The following is a 23,105-nucleotide window of genomic DNA, read 5'->3' as shown; positions in this document are numbered from 1 at the left end:
GCACATCTGGGCTGTCTGGTAAACTGCTTGGGCAGCCAGCCAAAAGTCAGAGGGCGGGTGGAGTGAGGAACTATCTGGGAGAGATGAGTGCCTAAGGGAAAAGGAGCTTGGCCCCACAGCAAAGCTTCTAGGCTTTGTGGGGGGAAAGGGAGATTCTGAAGAAGAATTGGTAATTTCCTCAACTCCCATGGCAGACCCCCATGGAGTCATTTCTGAGTCCTTTGGTTTTGGAGAGAACCCAGTGGGCTGAGGTAAAGCCTGCAAAGGCTCTCTCTTTTAATGTTATGGAAGACATGAGCACTACTTGAGGACCCCTCCATCACAGCAGGCCACGATAAGGGGAGAACCTCCTTGCTCAGTTCACCCAGGTTACTGGACCTCTGAGTTTCCTAGGAGTGGTGATGTAGGGTCATTAAAGCAGTAGAACCTTGAGGGAGGTGACCTCACAGTGAGAGTTAGAGATAGTGCTTCACAGACCAACATCTCCAGGGGGCTCCAAAACAAGAGAGAAACAAAATGGCAGGCTTGACTTACAAAATGGTAGCTGTAAAAAACACCATATAAAAAACACATGGGATAAAAATGTTTGCTGATTCTCTGCACAGGACATTCTCTTATTGTCTTGATTCTTTGTTCTGGCTGCTCCCTTTGCCTGGGTTGGCCTTTTTTCTTCTCTTTTCCTGCCCAGTTCCTGCTGCTCCTTTAAGACATGATCCGGCAACTCCTCCTCTATACCCCTACATTGCCCCCAGTCCCTGGCCCTGTATATTTGCTATCACCTGACTTGTGTTACAATTATCTGCTAATGGGTCAATCTAAGACCAACCAGGAACTTCTGTTCCAGAGTAGTTCTGATCAGTGTTGTAGTTCCAGTGCATGGCTTTCTATAAATATATAGAGGAAGTGTAGAGTTCCTGCAGGGTGTTCGGTACTACACCTGAGGTACCAGCCCTCCTTGCAAAAGATCCCTTAATAAAGTTTGTGCCATCTAATCATCTACTTTTTGATAGCTTGGCAGACTAGGAAATCTGCCTTTTGGTAGAGAGCAGGGCTAAAATGCTGCTAAATTCTAGATGATTTTGATTTCAGTGAGCATATCTAGAACAGACTGCACTGGAAAATGAGCTCCATTAACACGTCAGCATAATCATTTAATTATCTTAGATAGCCATCAAAGTACTGGCTGTATTACTCAAGTCTGGGTCATTAAAGAAAAGTAAAAACAATTGAGAAATTTCATTCTGTTTCTGTGAGGGAAATGTTTTATGACAGCATGTTGAGGTAGTCTGAAGTCTCCATATTATTGTTATGTTTCCCCCCACTCACTCTCTTTTTCTTTTGCCTCCAATGTCTTTCTCCATTACAGACATGGTGCTTTAAATAATTGGACTTGGGGGCAAGACTAGAATATAGAATATGAACCAATGTTGGGGGTGGCAGAGATAAGTAAATACCTAATTGTGGCAGAGGGGAAATAGACCTAACTGTTACACTTTTGGCTTGTAACCCTTTCTGTCTATTCAGAAGATTGTCAGGAAAATAGAAAAAAAAGTCTGAACTCTCTGAATTGGTTCTGCTTTATGTAGTTTCAACCAGATGAACTAAATTCGTGCTTAGAGATTGCAAGTCTACATGGAATGGTGTAAGCTGAAGGCTTTACACTGTGTAAAAATGGTGATTTCCCCCTTTGGAAGTCTAGGAGACAGGAATGGGAGGGGTGGGTGGGGGAATCAGTGTGTAGGTCAAAAATTTGAATTTTAAGTGCAATCTTCTTAGTCATCACTTTCATTTCTGTCTTCTAGGGAAATCTGACACAGCTAGAAAGCAATGGAAAACACTAAGCGTTGCATCAGATGTTGAAGAGGAACTGATCATACCGTGGAGATAAAAATGATCTCTTTAAGGAGGATTTCAAAAATCTGGTTATTTCAAGGTAGCAGCCTTTTGGGGGGAAAACTAACAAGGGTTCCAGAGGCCAATTATCCCTTGTTAGCAACGTTGGCCTCATGTTAGAATGAGGAATGGATGTGTCTCAACGCTATCCCTCTTCCATTCAGTATAGATCAGCAAGAGTGGGCTGCAAATAAATTTCATCCCTTTTCAGGATGTTTCCCTGTGAAGAACATCCTAGATTCACTCTGTGGAAAAATGTCTATAATGTGTTCAATATGGTTACGATTTTGCCTTATTTCTATTAGGCAAGTGGTTTCCTTTTATTCTTAACACTGCATCTAATATTAGCTTACAGTGTTACTGGCACTGTATGTGACCCAGGGGAGAGTTAGAAAGGAAGTAGAAGATGTGGTCTCAGAGGGCCCATGGGGGAGAAACAACACAATAATGATAATTAACATTTTTATAACACTTGAAAATGTAAAAGTCACTTCCCATTACTTTACCTCATTAGTTTTCTCCACAAATACATTGTGTAGGCTTTACTATCTCCATTTTACAAATGAGGACAGTGAAGCTTGAAGTAGGAGGGACTTCCCCAGGATCACATTCCAGTAAAAGACAGAGTGTGATCTTAGAAATCATATTCTGACTCTAAAACTCTATCATATTTCATTGAAAATTGGCAATTATACTCCAATATCTGTATAAGTACGTGCTGATAAGACTTCATGAATGATCATGGTGGAATGGGGTTCCTCAGGGATGCTTTCTTGGGAGAGGGTGCAGTGCACATGGATGACTGAAGGAATCAAAGGATCTCCTGCTGCGGGGAGAAAGGTGGAAAATTACATGAAAGGAGAACAAGGGCAGGAATGAGCTGAACATGTGGATCAGGGGAAGGAGACAGATCTTCCCAGGCAGAAGAACCATGACTGAGAATAACGAGGCAAGTCTAGGAGATATTGGTGATGTGAATATAAGGGGTAAGGGAAACATAACACCTGGAATTTTCTTTCCATTGCCTCAAGGAGCCCGGCACTCCTGGTTCACAACAGAAATTGCCATGAGCACTCCTAAGAACATGTTCTGCACTGGTGCCTCAATGGGTAGAAAAGGGGGTTGCCAAGTGAGTTATATATAGAAGTTGTGCAAGGGAAGTTCTTATGCAAAATGACTAAACATGCTTCATTGCCCTGCCTGGTTACTTATAAACGTTGTGTATGTGTAGAAGTTGATGGGAGTCCAGACATTGTCTAAGAGATTTCTCAGAGTAAAATGAGAATAAAGTTGTTCTAAAACACAAAGGGCCTCTAGGTTCCTTGCAGCTGTTGATGACAGTCTGTTTCTCTGCCAAGTGGATGCAGTTTTAGCCACATTCCCAGCAAGCATTTCCTATATCTGACACCTTAGAACTTGGGGGAGACTGGGAGACAGAGCCTTACTCAAAGGAGGAACTGACAACTTGGGGGTGGGGAGGAAGAAAGACATGATGCAGACCTGAATGATCTCTATAGTTATGTAACTTTCTAGCCACAAATCACTTATTAAACCGCTGAATACATAGGACAAAGGCTGTGTGCATTCAGGTTTTGAGATCTGGGATCTACAGGGCTGGGTTGTCAGTTGGTCAGGTCAGGAAAACAGCATCACAAGCACAAGAGAGAATTACAAACTCTTGGGAGTCAGTGCCTGACTGGCTGTACCCAGAGTCTCTTCCAGGAGGGTATCTGCCTAATTAGAGCACAGGGATTAGAATTTGCTTATCCACTTTGATGAAGAGTGTAGGCTCTAGAACTGGGGAGCATACAAGTTCACACTGAAGATCTTAGGACTTGAGTTTCCTTTTTAAGAGAAAGATAATAGTAAAACTGTAGTGAGAAGCAAATGAGATAATGCATGTGCTGCAATTGGGGCTCCTTGTTCCATAGAGTGTAAGATGGGGATTTGCATGCAGATCAGGGATTGGGGTGTCCTCTAGGGATCAGTACTTTGGGGAAGTGAAGATGGCATTACCAGGGAGAGGGAGAAGGTGAACTGTGATGCAATTGTATGCAAAGCTTCACTAATCCCATGAGTGGCTGTGCAGCCACAATGGCCCTTCAGCGTTATCCTAAACTGAGACAAAGGGGGTCGGTCTTACATTCCCACATTGTCCAGTCTCTGGATGTAAGCTGTCCCCAGGAAGGGAGTGTGATCTTGGACAAAGAAACTCTTCAGTAGACAGCAATGCCTCAAGAGGGATTAGCTGATAGCTGTTAGCTGCCAACACTCCAGCAGGTGAAGGCACTGAATGCTAAGCCCTGAAGGGGGTGATAAATCTGAGCCCAGATTTTCAATGTCAACCTGTGTCCTTTGTCCAACAGTCCTCAAATTGTTTACAATTTCCCCTTTTCCAAGTGTACAACTTTCTGAATAAATGACCACTGATCCCTTTAGGGAGGGATTCAAGTGATCATTACTATATATACTTACCATGATGTTATAGGGTTCTCCTTCCTTGGGGGACTTTTCTCTCAGTCAGTATGTTCCATGTTAAACACTGGCTCAGATCCAGAAATTGGACTAGAGATCATGACTTTTCATTATATTGTCCCTAGTCTCTTGATCACCCGTCCTTGATTTCTTTTGTTTGTATAGATTGAATATTACCCTTTTGGCTTGCCCTAGAAATTCTGTATTCTATTAACCATCTCCATGAATTATAGCATTTGTGACTTCTTGCTTCTGGTGGTTAAGGGTGGCTACCTGGCCTCTTTTCAGGATGCTGCTATTCCCATTATAATCAATGAGTCCAATTCTATAGTAACATCCACCAGCATCAGTCTGGCCTACAGAAGATGTCCACCATTGAAACTTCTCAGGGATGTTGGTGCCCCTCTACTAGGACATTTCTTGTCACTTTGGTAAACAGAGTGTCTTCTTGGGGATCCCATGGAACAAAGTTTTCTGATGCATTTTCTCGTCTTATTTAGTGTATCCACTTCAGCATGCCTACTTCTCTGAGCCCTTTGATCTCTTTTTCCACTGTTTGCCATGGTGGTTCTGGCATTTCCACTTCACTGCTTTTGCCAAATACCCAAAATCCATCCTTGATATGTTTTAGCATTGTCTCCTGAGATATTAAATCCTCTGTCACAAACATAGTATCATAGTTTCTGCTGGCATGTGCTAGCTAGATCCTATAGTTTATTTGGGAAGGGTGTGTGTGTGTGTGTGTGTGTGTGTGTGTGTGTGTGTTTCTTAAAAGACTCAGAACTTACCAATTAGGTTATGTTGTGATTTAACCCCAGTTATTGATCTGATGACCTAGATGGGAGGTGGGAATAGATCCTGAGAGCCTATATTAGTTATTTATTGTTGTGTAACAAATTACCTCAAAATCTAGCATCTTAAAACAACAAAATTTATTATCTCACAGTTTTTGTGGATCAAGAATTTGGGTGTGGGTTAGCTCTGTGTTTCTGGCTCAGGGTCTTTCATGAATTGCAGTCAAGATGTTGCCTGGAGCTGTATTCATTTGAAGGCTTCCAGGAAGGCTCATAACATGGCTGTTGGCAGGAGGTCTTAGTTGCTTGCTGGCTATTTATTGCAGTTCCTTGCCTTGTGGATCTTGCCATAATGCTTTTTGTTTTGATTAAAATTTTTTAATGTTTATTTATTTTTGAGAGAGAGAGAGAAACAGAGTGGGAGTGGGGAAGGGGCAGAGAGAGAGGAAGACACACAATCCGAAGCAGGCTCCAGGCTCTGAGCTATCAGCACAAAGCCCGACACGATGGGGCTCGAACCTATGAATCGTGAGATCATGACCTGTGAGATCATGACCTGAGCCATAGTTGGATGCTTAACTGACTGAGCCACCGAAGTGCCCCATCCATAATGCTGTTTGAGTATCCTTACAGCATAGCAGCTGGCTTTCCCCAGAGTGGGTGACGACCCCCTGACACCCCCCCCCCCAAAAAAAAAGAAAAAAGAAAAAAAATTTTTTTGGTTAAAACTAACTTTTTGGTTAAAAAAGTCAGTTCCATTCAGAGCAAAAGGAGGCTAGAGAAGAGTGGCTGTATCAGGAAACTGGGACCACTGGGGCTATCTTTGGGGCTGTCTTCCAGAGAGCAGCATGTGTTGTTATGCAAGTAGATCCCTTGCATTGTCTTCAGGCAAGTGTTGAGTGCTAGCCTTTGGCAGAAGGGGTGAACCAATTCTGCAGACCCAAAATGTTTAGGGAAATCTGGGGATTTCAGATTTTTTAGTGCATCAGTGGAGGTGTTTCCATCCCAAGTGTCAGTGGCTCACCCCTTCCTAATCAGAGACCAAATTCTATGTGGAATACGTTCTGGGTTGAGAATTCAATATCCTCTGGGGCTCTGCTATTCTTATAATTGAGTCCTGAATCTGACACTCAGATTTCTCTGTCCTCCGGCTGCAAGATATGAGAATTTCTTTATATGCTTCCAAAGAAGACTTCTGGTATTAACATTTAGCTTTAATTAGTAATTAATCATACTTAGTCTTTTATGGTTTTTCTCCTATGCATCTCTTTTCCCAGCAATAGCCATCCGATTCCATAGTCCTTGAATTATTATCTACCCCACATCTCAAATGCTTGACACCTTACACCTGCCAACACATACCCTTCCACTGTTTCCCACCCTACTTCACCCTAGAGAAAGTTTTAAAAGTCCTATCAATGCATCTCAGGGTCTATCAGTGCTTCATCTTACCACTGTGGATGAGGTCCTTGTAGTAGCATATTCTAATGTCTGCTTTTCCAGACCTCTCCTGCTCCACCCCAACTGTTGCCATACAAGTTCACTAAGAAACAGGCTCTGAGATAAAGATTTGTATGCTAAAAGGTAATTAGGAAGCGCTTTTGTGAGTGAAGGGAATGAGATGGGACAGAAGGAGAAGCTGAACTGCAATGCAGTTACAAAAAAGGCCTTAGTGGATCCTGTGGGCTGCTCTGGATATGGAATGACCCTGCAGAGTTTACCCGACTTGATGCAAAAGTACTGGGCCTTCCTACCTCTGCATTTAACAGTCATTGGGTAGGCACTGCCCCCAGGAAGGGATGAGAATTTGGACAAGGCAGCTGTCTTCAGCTGAGGGCAATTCCCTCACCGAGATGTCGGCTTAGAACTCTCAGCCACCTGTAGTCCCAGCAGCTGGGGGAATGGGTGCCTTAATTCTAAATGGAGTGTTGGGCCTGGGTGGCACAACATAGTATCAGGCCTGAAATTAGGGTGAGACATATAAGGACCCTAGAGCACAAAAGTTAAGGAGGCACTCACTCTCAAGTGCCAACTCACATGTGTACCACCCTGAGAGTGTGTCTCCTTAAATTCAGTGCCTTGCTTGCTTTGCCCGTGTCCTGTCCCCCCGCACAGCATTCCCAATTGTGTGTAATGCACTTAGTCCAGAGCGTGGTATATGGAGAGTGCTCAGAAATTGTTATTAAGTTGTCATTATTACTCTTATTATCATCTCACAGTTCAGCACAACTGGGCTGTTCACATAGCTTGGACAGGACAGGTGGCTGACTGAAAGCAACTTCCTAATCCTGGCTCTCCTTTTGTTTGATACGACAGGCATCTTCTTTAGACTGGAAACGCCTTTCTACAGTTGGAGCTGTGGTGGACACCATTAATTGTGTACCTCTAGCTCTTGCTATTAGAACTCCAAAGTTTTGGGTATCAGATAGTCAGATACTTCAGGGGAAACTGGCCCCTTCTCAGTTCTGGGAATGAATTCTATTTGACCTATGGCAATCATGGTAGTCCTATTCCTCTTGGCTGTGATTGACTTAAGCATGGGTGCATGGTACGATTCTGGCTAATGAGATAAGGGGAAGTCTGCTGGAGGCTTCTGGGAAATATTTTCTTCCTTGATAAAAAGAAACTCTCCTGAAGAACTATCCTGGGGATGTAGCCAATACTTGACTCCTAGGACTGTGGTAGCTATCTTAGGCTCATGACGGAGGCAGCCATCTTGGGATCATGAGGGGAGCCAGCTAACAGGTTGTATTAGTCAGCATTTGCTAGAGAAACAGATCAATAGGATATACATATAAGAAGAGATTTATTATAAGGAATTGGCCCATGCAATTATGGAGGCTGAGAAGTCCCATAGGCTGCCATCCATAAGCTGGAAACCGAGGGAAACCCGTGGTATAATTTAGTGTAAATCCAAAGACTCAGAACCAGGGGAACCAATGATATAGATTCCAGTCCAAGTTTCAATGTCTGAAAATGAGGAATGCTTAAGGCAGGAAAACATCAATGTCCCAGTCAAGCAATCAGAAAGAAATGGTCAAATTCTTCCTCTACTGTTCTGTTTTATTCAGGCCCTCAATGGATTGGTTGATACCCACCCACATTGGGGAGGGCATGCTGCTTTCCCAAGTCCACTGATTAAAATACTAATTTCACCCAGAAATATCTTTACAGACATACTCAGAAATGATGTTTAGCCAAATATCTGGGCACCCTATAATCCAGTCAAGTTGGCACAAAAAAATAAATCATCTCAAGCCCCCCCACTTTATCAAGTTGGCACCCACAAGCATCTCCTTAAACTATACTTAATATGCAAATAAAGACAATAACAAGGTCATAATTCTACCCAACATGATATAACTATCCTGCATATAACTGAAAATGCACTAACCTCTTCCCCAGAAGAGGAGGTAAACTCATTGAACAGTGTTTACTCTTTGTGATATCCTACAACTTAACTACTATGATGTAAAGTTAGCAATACTTAAATACTGTTGTAAAGTCAGTATATCTTATTTTACATAAGAGAACATGAGAAGAAAGAAAACAAAGGTACACACACACTCAAATGTATTCATGACATAATGGAGGAAATACTCGTGATAATTAGAGTCCTTGTAGTTTTTCATTGACCTTAATCATAGGACAAGGTAATACTAAGAAATGCCCTAAGGAATCTCTTGTATTCCAGATATACCCTTCCTTATTTCTATGGTGGAATAGCAGTCCAGTTTCCCCAGCCAATATAGTAATTCCCTTATTTTCCTGTTGATTTCAAGGCATGGGGAGTCCAAATTGGCCAGATGGCATTTCTAGTTCAATGAAATCATTGCTGTGTTTCTTGCTGGTAGTGTCCCTCTCTTTGGAACTAAGATCTCTAGGCTGGTAGGGAATAAAGTTGTGGGAACAGAAAGCAAACATTTTGCTGGTGGGTTCCTAGGGGTAATAGAAAACAGTGCTACTCTCATTTCCACACCTTGATTCTGGACCCATGAATCCTGGTTATATGAGAAACAGCACCATATATTAGCCTTCTGGGGAACTTTGCCTCAGCTCTGCAAGGTATTGCCACCAAGCTGGCACTGTAACTGAGTCTTCAAAAGGCAATTCTAACATTCTATTAAGCCAGCTGCTTTAGGGGGTGAGGAACATGGTAGGATCAGTGAATTCCATGAGCATGGACCCATTGCCATATTCCTTTTGTTGTGAAATGATTTTCTTGATCAGAAGCCATGCTATGTAGAATACCATGATGATTGATAAAGCATTCTGAAAGTCCATGGATGGTTGCTTGGGGGAGAAGCATTGTATGCAGGGAAGGCAAATCTCTATTCAGAGTGTCTATTCCAGTAACACTGTCCCTTCCATGATATAATCAACCTGCCACAGGGTAGCTGGCTGATCGCCTCAGGGAATGGTGCTATATAGGAGACTCAGTGTTGGTGTCTGCTGCTAACAGATTGAGCACTTAGTGGTGGACTTAGCCAAGTCAGCTGTGGTGAGTGGAACCCCGCGTTGTTGAGCCCATGCAGAACGTCTATCCCTGCCACTATGGCCACTTTGTTCATGAACCCATTGGGCAATGACAGTGATGACTGGGGACAGAGACTTATGGTATTCACAGTGTGGTTAATTCTGTCCATTCAGTTATTAAAATCTTCCTCTGCTGAGGTAAACCTTTGGTGAGTATTTACATGGGGAACAAATATCTTCCTTTGTTTTGCCTATAGAGAGGTCTACCCATGTACTTCTTCCCCAAATTTCTTTGTCACCAATTATGTAATCATGTTCCAAGTCCCTGACCACCCAACCAAACATTGACCACGACCCATGAATCAATATATAGTCACATATCTGGTCATTTCTCTTTTCAAGCAAAGTGAACCAGGTGCACTGCCCAGAGATTTGCCCCTTGGAGGATTGCCCTTCACCACTGTCCTTTAGGGATGTCCCAGAAAAAGGTTGTAGTGCTGCAATTGTCCACTTTCAAGTGGTGCCAACATACCATGTAGAAGCATCTGTATAAACCAGGCCTGAATTTTACGCCTTCTGTCAACTGGTCATAGCGAACTCCCCATGAGGCCATGCAGGTTGGAAGAGAGAAGGTAATATGGCATGAATGGGGATGCTGGACATTTGGGCCACTTCTTCATGTAAATTACTTGTGCCTTCAGGGCCTGCTTGGGCCCGACTGCATATACACTACTTCTACTTGATAATGGAGCGCTGCTGGGCACACCAAACTTCATGACTTGCTCAGTCAGATAACACCCACAACACCTGGTTCATGAAGGCAGCTCAGGTTGCATGGTAACTTGGTGGTCCATGGTTAAGCATTCTGTTTCTACTAAGGCTCGGTAGCCTAGCCAAGAGCCATTTCTAAAAAGAAGAGTGTTTATCTGTGGAGGGTGGTAGAAATTTGCTCCAAAGTCCTAAGAGTCTATGGTGCAATTCATGTATAGAGGCCTGCCAACAGCTCAAAACAGCATCTCGACCTGCTAAGCACTCTTCAAGCACCATGGGAGCTGCTGGGTCATATGGCCCAAGTGGTAGAGCAGCCTGCACAGCAGCCTGGACCTGCTGCAGAGCCATCTCTTGTTCCGGGGCCCTCTCAAAACTGGAAGCTTTTAAGGTCACTCAGTAAGTAGGTCAGGGTGACACGCCTACATGAGGAATGTGTTGCCTCCAAAACCCAAAGAAACCCACAAAACATTGTCTCTTTCTTCACTGTAGGAAGGGCCGGGTGTAACAACTTATCCTTCACATTAGAAGGAATATTTCAACATGTCCCATACCATTGGACCCTTACACATTTCACTGAGGTAGAAGGCCCCTGAATATTAGATTTATTTCCCACCTCTGGTATGCAAATATCTTACCAGTAGGTTTAGAGTAGTTGCTACTTCTTGCTCACTAGGTCCAATCAGCACAATGTCATCAATATAATAAAGCAGTGTGATATCTTGCAGAAGGGAAAGGTGATCAGGATTCCTGTGAACTAAATTATGACATAGGGCTGGATATACCTCTGAGGTAGGACATTGAAGGTATAATTCTGGCCTTTCCAGCTGAAATCAATCTGCTCCTCATGGGCATAATGGACAGGGATAGAGAAAAAAGGCATTTGCCAGATCAATAGCTATATGCCAAGTACCAGGGGATTTGTTAAATTTGCTCAAGCAATGAAACCACATCTGGTACAACAACTGAAATTTGAATCACCACGTGGTTAAGCTCACATTAATCCACTGTCATTCTCCAGGATCCATCTGAATGGGGATGTGGTGGAAATCACCACCCCTGCATCCTTTGAGTCCTTGATGGTGGCACTAGTTTTTACAATCCCTTTAGGAATGCAGTATTGCTTTTGATTTACTATTTTTCTATTTTTCTTAGGTAGAGTCAGTTCTAGTGGCTTCCACATGGCTTTTCCCACCATAGTGGCCCTCACTCCACAGGTCAGGGAACCAATGTGGGGATTCTGCCATATCCAATTATGGATTTTGGAACGGGAGAAATAATCACAGGATTGGTTCAGGGACCCACTGTGAGAGGGACCTGTGCTAAAACTCCACTGATCACCTGGCCTTTATAAGCCCCCACTCTGACTGGTGGGCCACACTGATGTTTGTTTGAGTCTCTTGGATTAGTGTCTATTTGGAGAGTGTTCCTGAAAGGTCTGATGATTTTCTTTTCTCTAATGCAGGTATACCCTGAAAAAAGATTGTAGGTCCCTCTGGGGAAAGCTGGGAGAAAGATTAGAACTATAACTTTTTTTAATTTTATTTATTTATTTATTTTGAGAGAGAGAGAGAAAGAGAGCACGCAAGCACAAGTTGGGGAAGGGCAGAGAGAAGGAGAAACAGAATCCCAAGCAGGCTCCACACCATCTGCGCATAGTCCCATGTGGGCTCGAACTCACAAACTGTGAGATCATGACCTGAGCTGAGATCAAGAGGCCGATGTTTAACTGACTGCGCTACCCAGTGCCCCAGCAGTATAAATTTTTGTTAGTATACCATGGTCTTTCCTTAAGGGGAATGAAGCCTTTCCTTCGTTCAAGGGGTTCTAGGTCTATAAACAAATCTGGGATTAACTGAGAGACCATGACCCTCTGTTTTTATGATTCAGGTTAGACTTTTATTCACTTGACTTAGAAATTTTCTGTGTGTGCAGATCAAGTAAGAATTTAGTAAGCTTCCTGTCTATTTCACTTCTAGAAACACTAAGATCAGGTAGCCAATGCCATGAGATCTTCATGAGTCAGACAATTCTGATTTCTGCTTTGATTCTGCTGTCCATTATGGTAATCATGCCCCCTTTGCCTTTGACTGTTGAGTGCTGTCACTTAAATCCTGACACTTCAGGGTCCAATTACTCCCATTGAATTTAGGTTTCCCCTTTGAGTGGCTATAGTTTCCACTGTATATGTGTTGCCGAAGCGAGCATGATAGTTTCCACTGTAAAGTCTGGCCTACAGAGAAGAGGGCTCCCCTCACAAACTTATTTCTCACAGTCACGGTGAAATGTATGTCTTCTGGACCCTCCCAGTGCGTGAGTAGGTCCTAAATTACAAATCCACTATAATGTTGCAATCTTTCTGCCTTTAAATCTCTTCTTCTACATTAAATTAAGTAGGTCAGGCATTTCTTTCTTTTAAAAAAACTTTTTTAATGTTTACTTATTTATTTTAATGTTTACTTATTTATTTTGAGGATTTATTTTGAGAGAGCATAAGCAGGGGAGGGGCAGAAAGAGAGGCAGAGAAAGAATCCTAAGCAGACTCTGTGTTGTCAATGCAGAGTCCAATGTGGGGTTCAAACTCATCAACTGTCAGATCATGACCTGAGCTGAAATCAAGAGGCTTAACCGACTGAGCCACTGAGGTGCTCCTAGATCAGGCATTTCTAATTCACTCACCATGGGCCACCTTTTAATCCATGTTTCAGCCAACCAACCAACCAAACAAACTTTTAGAGCCCTTTCTCTTTCCCCAAGCTGCAACATTAAATGTAGAATCTTGGCCTAATGAGCCCATATCCATAAATTTATGCTCCTTCCACCATTATTCCATATCCTTAGCATCCATTCCTACTCAATGTCCCCCTCATTTCTATCTGTATAAATTAGAAAACTCTGCTCTTCTGTAATATAGTGCGCTTCTGCACATCCCCATGAAGAAGGAAAGAAGAGTGGTGGAGGTGGGTACTGAGGAGAATTAGCATTGCCTTGCATGGCAGCTGCCTCAAGGGAGGGGGCATTACAGTTTCCCTGGGCAATGCAGAGTTAATCCCCTCAGAAGTGGGGACAGTGCAGAGTTAATCCCCTCAGAAGTGGAAAAGCCTATCCCACTAAGGGTGGAGAGGCCAATTTCATTGAGGGTAGGGAGGCCTATTCCACTGGCAAAGAAGACTTGTCAGAATTTAGGAACCTAATGTCCCTCACTTCATCAGAGTCTTCCTACTTGTCCCCATCCCAATTTACAGGATCCCATTCTTCCCCAGTCAATGCCCTCACTTTAATAGTAGACTACCTGAGAGTCTGGGGGTTAAAATTGTGTTATAATTCAACCCATCACAGGAGGAAGTTCTACATTTGATTTTAAACAGTATCAGCCCTGCAACTACAGAAAATAGGGTTTCCTTCATGGCACACATACAAGCTTCTAGGTCATTTTTTGATGCTTGGGCTGGGAATTCAAATCCCTGAGCTCATGGATTAATTTATTACCTATAATCAGCACATAATTGACATTAGTTAGCAGGTTTATTGGATAGTGTCTTTATCAAAATATCAAAACTGATTCAGAACATGACCCAGATTCACTGCAGGCCTTACCTGCTTGGAACCACAGGGAAACTTGCATTTTTACATTCAGTCTTTGAATAATCCCATTTGTTCTCATCCTTTAGAGAATAAACCCCAGAAAGGGACTGGAATGAGGAAACAGAAGGCTGACCAGGGGCTAGACAGCTTCTTTTCCTGACACTGGTCTAGATGTACTTGCACCAGAAGACAGGTGCCTGTTCTATGAGTAGGGACTGTGGGACACAGTAAGTTTCAGAAGACACTGAAGTGACAGGAAATGTCCAGATACAGATTAGTAAGCAGACTTGAGAGATAAAGGGAAGGGTTTGAGAGAACTCCAGCATTTTAACCTCCGGTGACTGTTCCCCCTGAGTATCTATTAAATGTTGCCACTTTGCTGGTAGGCAATTCTGACAGTGAGGTTCCATCCAGCTCAGGCAGCCACTCCTGGCCTTGGTACTGACACTTGGATTTGTCACTATATATCTCTGTCTAACAGATGCATACCTTTTGGGGTATCTTTTCAGCTCATAAGCCAGTACGGTAAATGCCCTGTTCTAGGAATTGATCCTTTTTCCTCATATGGTCCCCAGACAGTCAGGGATTGCTGACAACAGATCCTGGCCTCAGCTGATTGATTGGCACAGGGGTGGGCCCTTGATACAAATCAGACCAGTCATTTCCTCTGTTGGGTATTTGTGGTCATGACCATGAGACACGGGCATTCTCTATAGTTCCACAGATAATGTGTAAACTGGGAAGCTGTGGGGTGCCCATCTTCTGCCCACCATAACTATAGATAAGCAAAAAAAGAGGCCAGTCTGCAGAGAGAAAAATACAATCCTCTCCTTGCTTGAGTCTGGGCCTTTCCCTTCAGCATCTGTCACACATTTCATCTTCGTCCCTCACTTGGTTACTGTCACATCCTGGCTTGAATTGACATTACTGTTTTGTACACGTGTTGCTCTTCCTTCCAAGTATATTTATTCTAAGGACTTTTGTTTCCATGAGTTAGCCCTTGATCTTAGTATATTTATTACAAGGTCTTTTGTTTTCATGAGTTAGCCCTTGGTCTTATTTATAATCAGCAGTCAATTAGAGTCACCTAGATTGTTACAAGTGCCATTATTTGAGCACACAAAAATAGTGCTAGAGTAGAGAGCACAGGAGCTGTAATGCCTGGGATTTGATAAATACTCTCATTTTACCAAAGGGGCCCCATTCACAAGTTTTGTGTTTCACTCTGGATACCTTTATCCTCTCTGCCTTTGTTGGGTTACAGTCTTTGTGTATGCCCTTGCTCTTGCACTTCCTCTGGAAACTCTGTTGCCAAGAGACGAGGAAAGGCCAAAACTCTTGATGCAAAACTCAGTTAATAAGAAAAGAGGGAAGGAAAGTTGGCAGACATCAGGTGTGACTTGGGCCTGCTTGAATCCATACCAGAAATGAGTTTTTGACAACAGGAAGATCAAGGAAATTGGAAATAGTGCAGCAATTATTCTGTGCCAGGAGTTTTACAATAGCCAGAATGGAACTGGTGCTTAGTCCTTGACCGGAACACAGAGTCAGTCCTACATCATGTGGTTTTGATTCAAGCAACGGCTTTGGATTGCAATGAAGAGTGGTTTGGGAGCATTGGAATTCGACATATGCACTTAATACCAGGATGATGGGTGTTTAAATTTTTATTTTTTTAATTATTACAATATTTAAGTCCAGAATTATTTGATATAGAAACCAGGCTATCAGATCTGCCTGTATCATTGGTTTCCAACTAAATACCTCAATTTGTCATTATTTCTGAAATTTTTAAGATAATTAAATTCTATTTGTGGTGTTTTGTTGTTTTTGTTTGTTTGTTTGTTTGTTTTTGGTGCTATCACCTTCTCAATGGCTATCATCCTGCTTTATACAACGTGTGTTAAATAAGTACTTGAATCTCTGCATGATTGAATATCCAAATGCTAATTTAGAAAAGTACTTCTCAAATTTAAATGTGCCTTAGAATCACCTAGTGATATGGTTAAAATGCAGATTCTGATTCATTTAGTACGTCTGGGTGAGGCTTACACTACTGGTCTATGGACAGTATTTTGTTAAATTTTTTTTAATGTTTATTTATTTTTGAGAGAGAGACACACAGACTGTGAGTGGGAGAGAGGCAGAGAGAGAGGGAGACACAGAATCCGAAGCCGCGCCAGGCTCTGAGCTGTCAGCACAGATCCTGACGTCAGGCTCGAACTCATAAATCGCGAGATCATGACCTGAACCAAAGTGGGATGCTCAACCAACTGAGTCACCCAGGCGCCCCAGTGGACTGTAGTTTGAAGAACAAGAATTTAGGAGACTGGAAAGAAGGAACTTCATACAAATCAACACTTGCTGGTGTTTTTCCTCCTGTGTCAAGTCAGTGGTAAGGCGAATTAAGCAGTGAAAGCAGATGGAGTTCTGGAAACATGAATTCTATCTTGACCCTATCACTAATTATGACTTTGGGCAGATCACTTACCTTCTTTGGGCTTTGGTTTTCAGTCCTATAAAATGAGGGGATAGGGCTGAATTATGCTTTAAGCTGTCCTGAGGAATTTTATAGCTCTACAGAGATGCCTTGGGTGTCCTCCAAGAAAAGTGTGAGGCCAGTGTGGAAAGGAAGAGGAGCAGTAAAGGCAATGGAGAGGGAGCCATTATTTAGAAACTCAGGAGAACAAGGTGGAATGTATCCTGTCACTAAGAAGGTGGCTTCAAGAAGGATGCAGTGGTGGATTGTGCCAAATGCTTTTAATTATCATCCAACACAGCATTTAAGGCCAGCATGATTCCCATTCCTGGGATTTTAAGCGACTCATTGTTTTAAAGAAGTCCAAAAATTAATTCTGGACTTGACTTCTTACTGGTGGTGTCTAAAGTTCTTAAGATCATCCCTTATGACAAAGGGGAAGGTGGGAAGTTTGGGTGGGCGGGGGGGAAATACCAATTGAACAAGTCAGCACCCACCAAAGTTATCCTGCTGTCTGTGGGACTTGATCTACTCTCCCTCCTTCCCTCTGATTTCTCAGTGGACCTTTTTTCCCCAGTCGCTCCTTGGGAACAGGAGATGACTGATTCATTCAACCACCAATCATAGGCAGAGATCCAAGGGGTGCTGATCACCCAAGTCTGGCCTGGGTGAGGCATACATGCTGAGATTTCTTTTATGTCTTCTATTTCCAGGAAAGAAAGGAGGGAAGGGAGAAAGGAAAATTTTCCAGCGACACGTTTTTATAGTTCAAAGCCATTTTTTCTCATCCATGACTGATTAGAATCACCTGTAGTGTTTTAAGCATATCCCTGTCTCCCAAAGGTTCTCATTTAATTGGTGTGAGGAGAGGGTGGCCTGGGTGGCTCAGTCAGTCGGACATCCAAGTTCTACTTAGGTCATGATCTTGCAATCTGTGAATTCAAGCCTGGCATCAGGCTCTGTGCTGACAGCTTAGAGCCTGGAGCCTGCTTTAAATTCTGTGTCTCTGTGTCTCTCTCTGCCCCTCTCCTGCTCATTCATTTTTTTTTCTCTCTCTCTCAAAAATAAGTAAATATTAAAAAAAAATTTTTAATAAAAAAATAATAATTGGTGTGAGGAGAGACTTAGGTGGTGTGTCTGTTTTTAAAGTTCCCCTGATGATTCTAATATGCAATGAGGAATAGGAATTGATTTAGTCCCCAGGCTCAGCATTTTCCTTCTTTTTTCAGTGTGTCTGTTGGCAACTTGCTCTGAGTCTAGAACTTTTGGGTAAGAAGACTGTGGTTGATGTAGATTATTTAAAGGCCACCTTGATCTGAACAGAACTATTAGCTTTCTGTTCAGAAGTGATGCATTCCCAGGCTCCTGCAATGTTTCAATCTCTGCAGCCTCAGGTGACCAAAGGGCTCTGTTGGGGAGACTCCAAGATAGAACAATGGTTTTTAGGCAGGAGGGGCTTCAAGTTGGTGTTCCAGGGACCCAGCTGTGCCTACCCTAATTTCAGCGTGCATGGAATGTTTTAGCTAAGCATAAACTCCTTGGATGGCAGGAATTGCCTCTGTCCCACTGTGCCAGACAATGGGCAAATGCACTGAAATCTTGATGCTTTATTTTTAGCTTAGAATCAGAGGCAGATCTCTTGGAATCTGAGATTAGGTTCCACAGTGGCTTTCAAGCATTGTATACTATGACCTCATTCAATTGTGGTGTTCTCTCTTTTTCTACTACCTAATCTCTCCTCATGGTTTTGAAGGGAATCAGAATATACCACCCAAAAATATGCCGATTTGGCATAAAAATTATTTTGAGCTAAAGACATTTGAGATTCAACAGATACAGAAAGAAATCTTTCTAAAGCTTCTTTTATCTGTCTAAAAGCAGAAACGCCTGAGAAATAAGGACTGCCATAAATCCCCTCTCCTGGGGAAGTTTTATGGGCATGAAGAAGATGAAAAATCAGCACAAAAAAACCTTACTAAGATAACCTTTGTCTTCCATTACTTTCCTTTATATATTTACTTCCCCATTCTTTGCAATCCCCAGAAGCCCCCAAAACCTTTTCCTTTGTCTTGTTACATCTCTATAATTCATCATTCTTTGTTAAAATTGATGTATAAGCTCTCAGGCCTATCCACTTCTTTGGTTCTTCACATCTTTTCTAAGAAGGCCCTCATGTTACATAAAAATTAACATCAAATGAAATTTGTATGTCTCTTCTCCTTTCATCTGTCTTTTGTCAGTCCGATTCTCAGGACTCCAGTCAATGAACCTAAGAGGGTAGAGTAAAAAGTTTTTTTCTTCCCCTACAATTTCAACTGTGACTGCCAACAGCTCTCAAATCTATTGGTCTCTCCTAGTTTTTGACTCATGACCTATTGGAAAGCTACACCTGGATATGTCACAGGCTCCCTCAAAATTCAACATTGACAAAACTGAACTCATTGTCTATTTCTCAAAACATCCTCCTTTTCTCACTATTCCTGTCTCACTTGTTATTAGCAGCTCTGTGCACCCCATCAATTGGGCTGAACTTATCAGAGTCACCTACCATGTTCCATCCAATGTTCCAACCACTCTGCATACAGTAAGGATTAAGCCAGACAGGGTCCTGCTTTTATGGAGTTTGAGGTTTTGTGTGGAGAGAGATGATAGTGAAGAGATCATTCTACTTTCAGACAATAAGCAGGCTATGAAGAAAGTAAATGAATGGGAAAGAGAGTGATGGGAAGGCCAGTTTAGGAAGTGTGGTCAGAAAGAACCTCTCAGAGCACCTACTTGAATGAAAAGCCATGGAAAGATGGGGAAGGGGACAGCGAGGTAATTGTTTGAGATAAAGGGAACTGCAAGTGTCTGGCCCCTGAGACTTTGTAAAAGTGAGAGACCACTGTATGGAGAGTAGTGGGTCAAGGAGAGATGAAGAGAGCCATGTCATGGTGGAGTTGTAGGACTTGGTAGAGGTGTTGGATTTAATTGTGTTTTATTTAGTCCAATACCTTTATCCACACCTTCATTTTCACTCCCTTGGCCACATTCTTTGTTAGGATCCTGTTACACTTCATCTAGGCTCTTTACCTTCTCAACTTTTCTAAGTCTTCCTCTTCCCCAGGCTCCTTTGCTGGCTCTTTTCTTTTTCATCCTCACCGCTTAAACTCTCAGCGGATCCCAAGCTACTCTTCTGTCTTTTTTCTGGGGCATCACCTTAGGCCAGAACACCCCAGCCTCTGTCTTAGCCCTGAGGAGGAGACTCTCTGTCTGGTTAATCATCTTCCTCAGATCTTGGAATATTATTGTAATTAGAACTGGCAAGTCCCTTATTTGATAGAAGGATTGATTTCCTTTTTACCCCATTCTCATTCCTCTCCCCCACCTCCATTTTAATTGTATTTTTAAAAATTTAGATGTGTTCTTGTGAAATGGGTATTTTATTTGTTTGCCTTTATTTTAAAATTTGTAAATGATATTATGTTCTATATCTCATTCTCTTTTTTGATTTCTCATTAAGCATTGTGTTTTTAAGATCTATCTGTGAGGCTATGTATTTCTGATCTGTTGCTCCTAACAAATGGTAGTATTTCATGGCTTATACATTATTCAAAGTAGGTGGTGCTATGCTCATGTAACAACCCCCAAATCAATCACAGTAGCTTAACACATAAAAGTGTATTTTTTCATTCATGCAGAATCCTCTGTAGGTCTGGCCGTTCTTCCAGGCAGCCTTTTCAAGCTGTGATTCAGGGATCTGCACCACTTGTATTTCATAGCTATGGCACTGGCAACATTTCTTACAGGGTTGTTGAGTCAGGGAAGGAGAGAGCACGGAAAATTCATACCCACTATTATGTTCCTCAGATTAGAAGTAACACATGTCACTGCCACTCACAACACATTGACCAAAACCATTATATGGCCCTAACCAACTTTGTTGAGTCTGGGAAATGTAGGGTGAACATGGGCAGTCAGTGAGCGTCCACCATATTATACCTACATGCTGTCCTAGTGGTGGGCATCCATCTCCCGACCACCACAAACAATGCTGCAGTGAATATCTCTGGTTTAGACCCACATGAATCTAGGTGAGAATATTTCTGGGATGTTGTAGTCAGTTGAATGGTGGCCCCCCAAAAGGTACATCCATATGCTAGCCCTCAGAACCTGTGAATATGAAATTATTTGGAAAAATGGTCTTTGTAAATATAATTATTAAAGACCTCAAGATAAGATCATCTTGCATTATACAGGTGGGCATGCCCTAAATCCAATGAAAATTGTCCTTAAAAGAGATAGAAGGGAAGATACTGACAAAGAGGAGAAGGCAATGAAAAGACAGAGGCAGATCTTGGAGTTATGCGTCCACAGCCAAGGAACACCTGGAGCTACCAGAACCTAGAAGAGACAGGGAAATATTCTCCCCCTCCTTCAGAGGAGGAGCACAGTCTTGATTTCAGACTTCTGGCCTTCAAAACTATAGGAGAATAAATTTCCTTGTTCTAAGTCAGCAATTTAGTGTTACTTTTTAAGGTGTCCCTCAGAAACTAGCACAGAATTTGCTACCTGGAATTAGGATGCTACTGTAACAAATACCTAAAATTGTGGGAATGGCTGTGGGATTGGGTAATGGGCAGAGGCTAAAAGAATTTTGAGGCACATTATAATCAAAGTCTAGATTCTGATGAGAAACTCACAAAGATGGGAACAACACAGAGGAGAAAGCGCCTGTGGTCTTAGTGAATACATATAGGAAAATGGACATTAAAAGTACTTCTGGCAAGAGCTCAGAAGGAAATGAGGAACATGTATTGGAAATGGGAGCAAAGGTTATCCCTGTTATATAGTGGTAGAAAACTTGGCCGAATTGTGTTTTCTTTGCTGTGTGGAAAGCAGAATTTGGGGGCACCTGGGTGGTTCAGTTGGTTGAGTGTCCAACTCATGATCTCACAGTTTGTGAGACTGAGCCCTCTGTCGGGCTCTGTACTGACCATGGAGCTTGCTTGGGATTCTCTTTCTCTCTCACTCTCTGCCCCTCCCCTGCTCATTCTTTCTCTATGACCTTGCGGTTCATGAGTTCAAGCACCACATTGGGCTTGCAGCTGTCAGCCTGTCAGTGCAGATCCCTGTTCAGATCCTCTGTCCCCCTCTCTCTGCCCCTCTCCTGTTTGCACTCTCTCAAAACTAAATAAATATTAAAGAAAAAAAAAAGGTGTCCATGGTAATGCTGTGTCTCAGCTCCCCGCTCTAAACTTGGCACCAAATGTGAGCTGGGCTGGCCTTCTGTGTCTGCTCTGTGGACGGGCAGTGTGAAAGAACCATGAGCAGGTTCAGGCTCTAGGGCTCCATAGCTGCTGAGGTGGCACGCAGAAAGGTACCAAAATATAGACAGAATGGCAAATTGCTAGTGTTTGATCCAAAGGAAAAAGTGTTGCTTGAACCAAATGAAGCAATGTCAGATAAATGCCTCCTTGGATGCAGACCAAGATTGGCAAGCAAACTTTGTACCTCACTAACACAAGTCTCCCTAAATGTAGCTAGGAGATTCTCAGAAAAGAAGGAAGTCTCTTCCAAAATTATTGAAAATACAGCCTCTTTAAAGAATACTGAAAATAGAGTATCTTCAAAGACTGTTGAAAATAAAATACAGACACAAATCTACAGTCTAAGTAAGCTACGGTCATCTTTCTTCTTATAAGAAGGCACAGGTCAAGTGGGCAAAAATGCAGTCCTTTCAGAGCAGGAGAAAAATAATAAACATTGCCTTCAGGATATTGATGATAAGTTGCCTGAATCGACAGATGATGATGGTGAAGATGATACCAACAATGAAGATAATGATGAAGACAGTAAACCCTAATAAAGATACTCATGCCCCATTAGAGTTAATGGCAGAATTTCTGAGAGCAGAAATGAGCCAACACTACCATTTGGCAAAAATGATGTCAGATGACTCTAATCTATGAATGAGAAATCCTGAGGCCAAGGAGTTTTTCTCATTTATTGAAGAAATGTTGCTGATGGAGGAATCTCAAAATCTTGAGAAAGATGATAAAGGTAGTGAAGAAGACAGTAGCAGTGAGAGTGAAGGAGAGAACAGTGAGGGGCTAAGTGAAGACATCTCTGAGGAATGTGAAGATGGGTAATGAAGGTTGCTGCTATGGTTTAACCTTCACGTATTTTCATTAGTGAATACCAAGGAAATATAAAGGACAGAGCTGGAAAAAAAAAAAGAGGAAAAGAAGGCAGAATTCATATGCTATGAGCTTGAATATTTAACTGAGGATATTTCTTTTTATTTAAAGAAAAAAATTTAATATTTATTTATTTTTGAGAGAGAAACAGAACATGAGTCAGGGAGGAGCAGAGAGAGAGGGAGACACAGGGAGACACAGACACAGCCTGAAACAGGCTCCAGGCTCTGAGCTGTCAGCACAGATCCCAACGTGGGGCTCAAACTCATGAACAGCAAGATCATGACCTGAGCCAAAACCAGCCACTTAACTGACTGAGCCACCCAAGCGCCCCTAACTGGGGAGATTTGTAAGCAAAGTGTTGAAGGTACAGCCTGGTTTCTCCTTGCTGCTTACGGTAAAATGTGAGAAGAAAGATGAACTGAGGAAGGGACTATTAAAAAGGAACCAGCACCT

General features: G+C 42.4%; 1 pseudogene; it reads left to right on the top strand.

Annotated features, from left to right (window-relative positions):
• Positions 1–2,824: 2,824 nt before the first annotated feature.
• Positions 2,825–22,601, top strand: LOC122213190 (annotated as a pseudogene).
• Positions 22,602–23,105: the final 504 nt, after the last annotated feature.

Source organism: Panthera leo, chromosome A2 (genome assembly GCF_018350215.1).
Source record: "Panthera leo isolate Ple1 chromosome A2, P.leo_Ple1_pat1.1, whole genome shotgun sequence".
NCBI classification, from domain to species: Eukaryota; Metazoa; Chordata; class Mammalia; order Carnivora; family Felidae; genus Panthera; species Panthera leo.
This window is presented reverse-complemented; position numbering and strand designations above follow the sequence as displayed.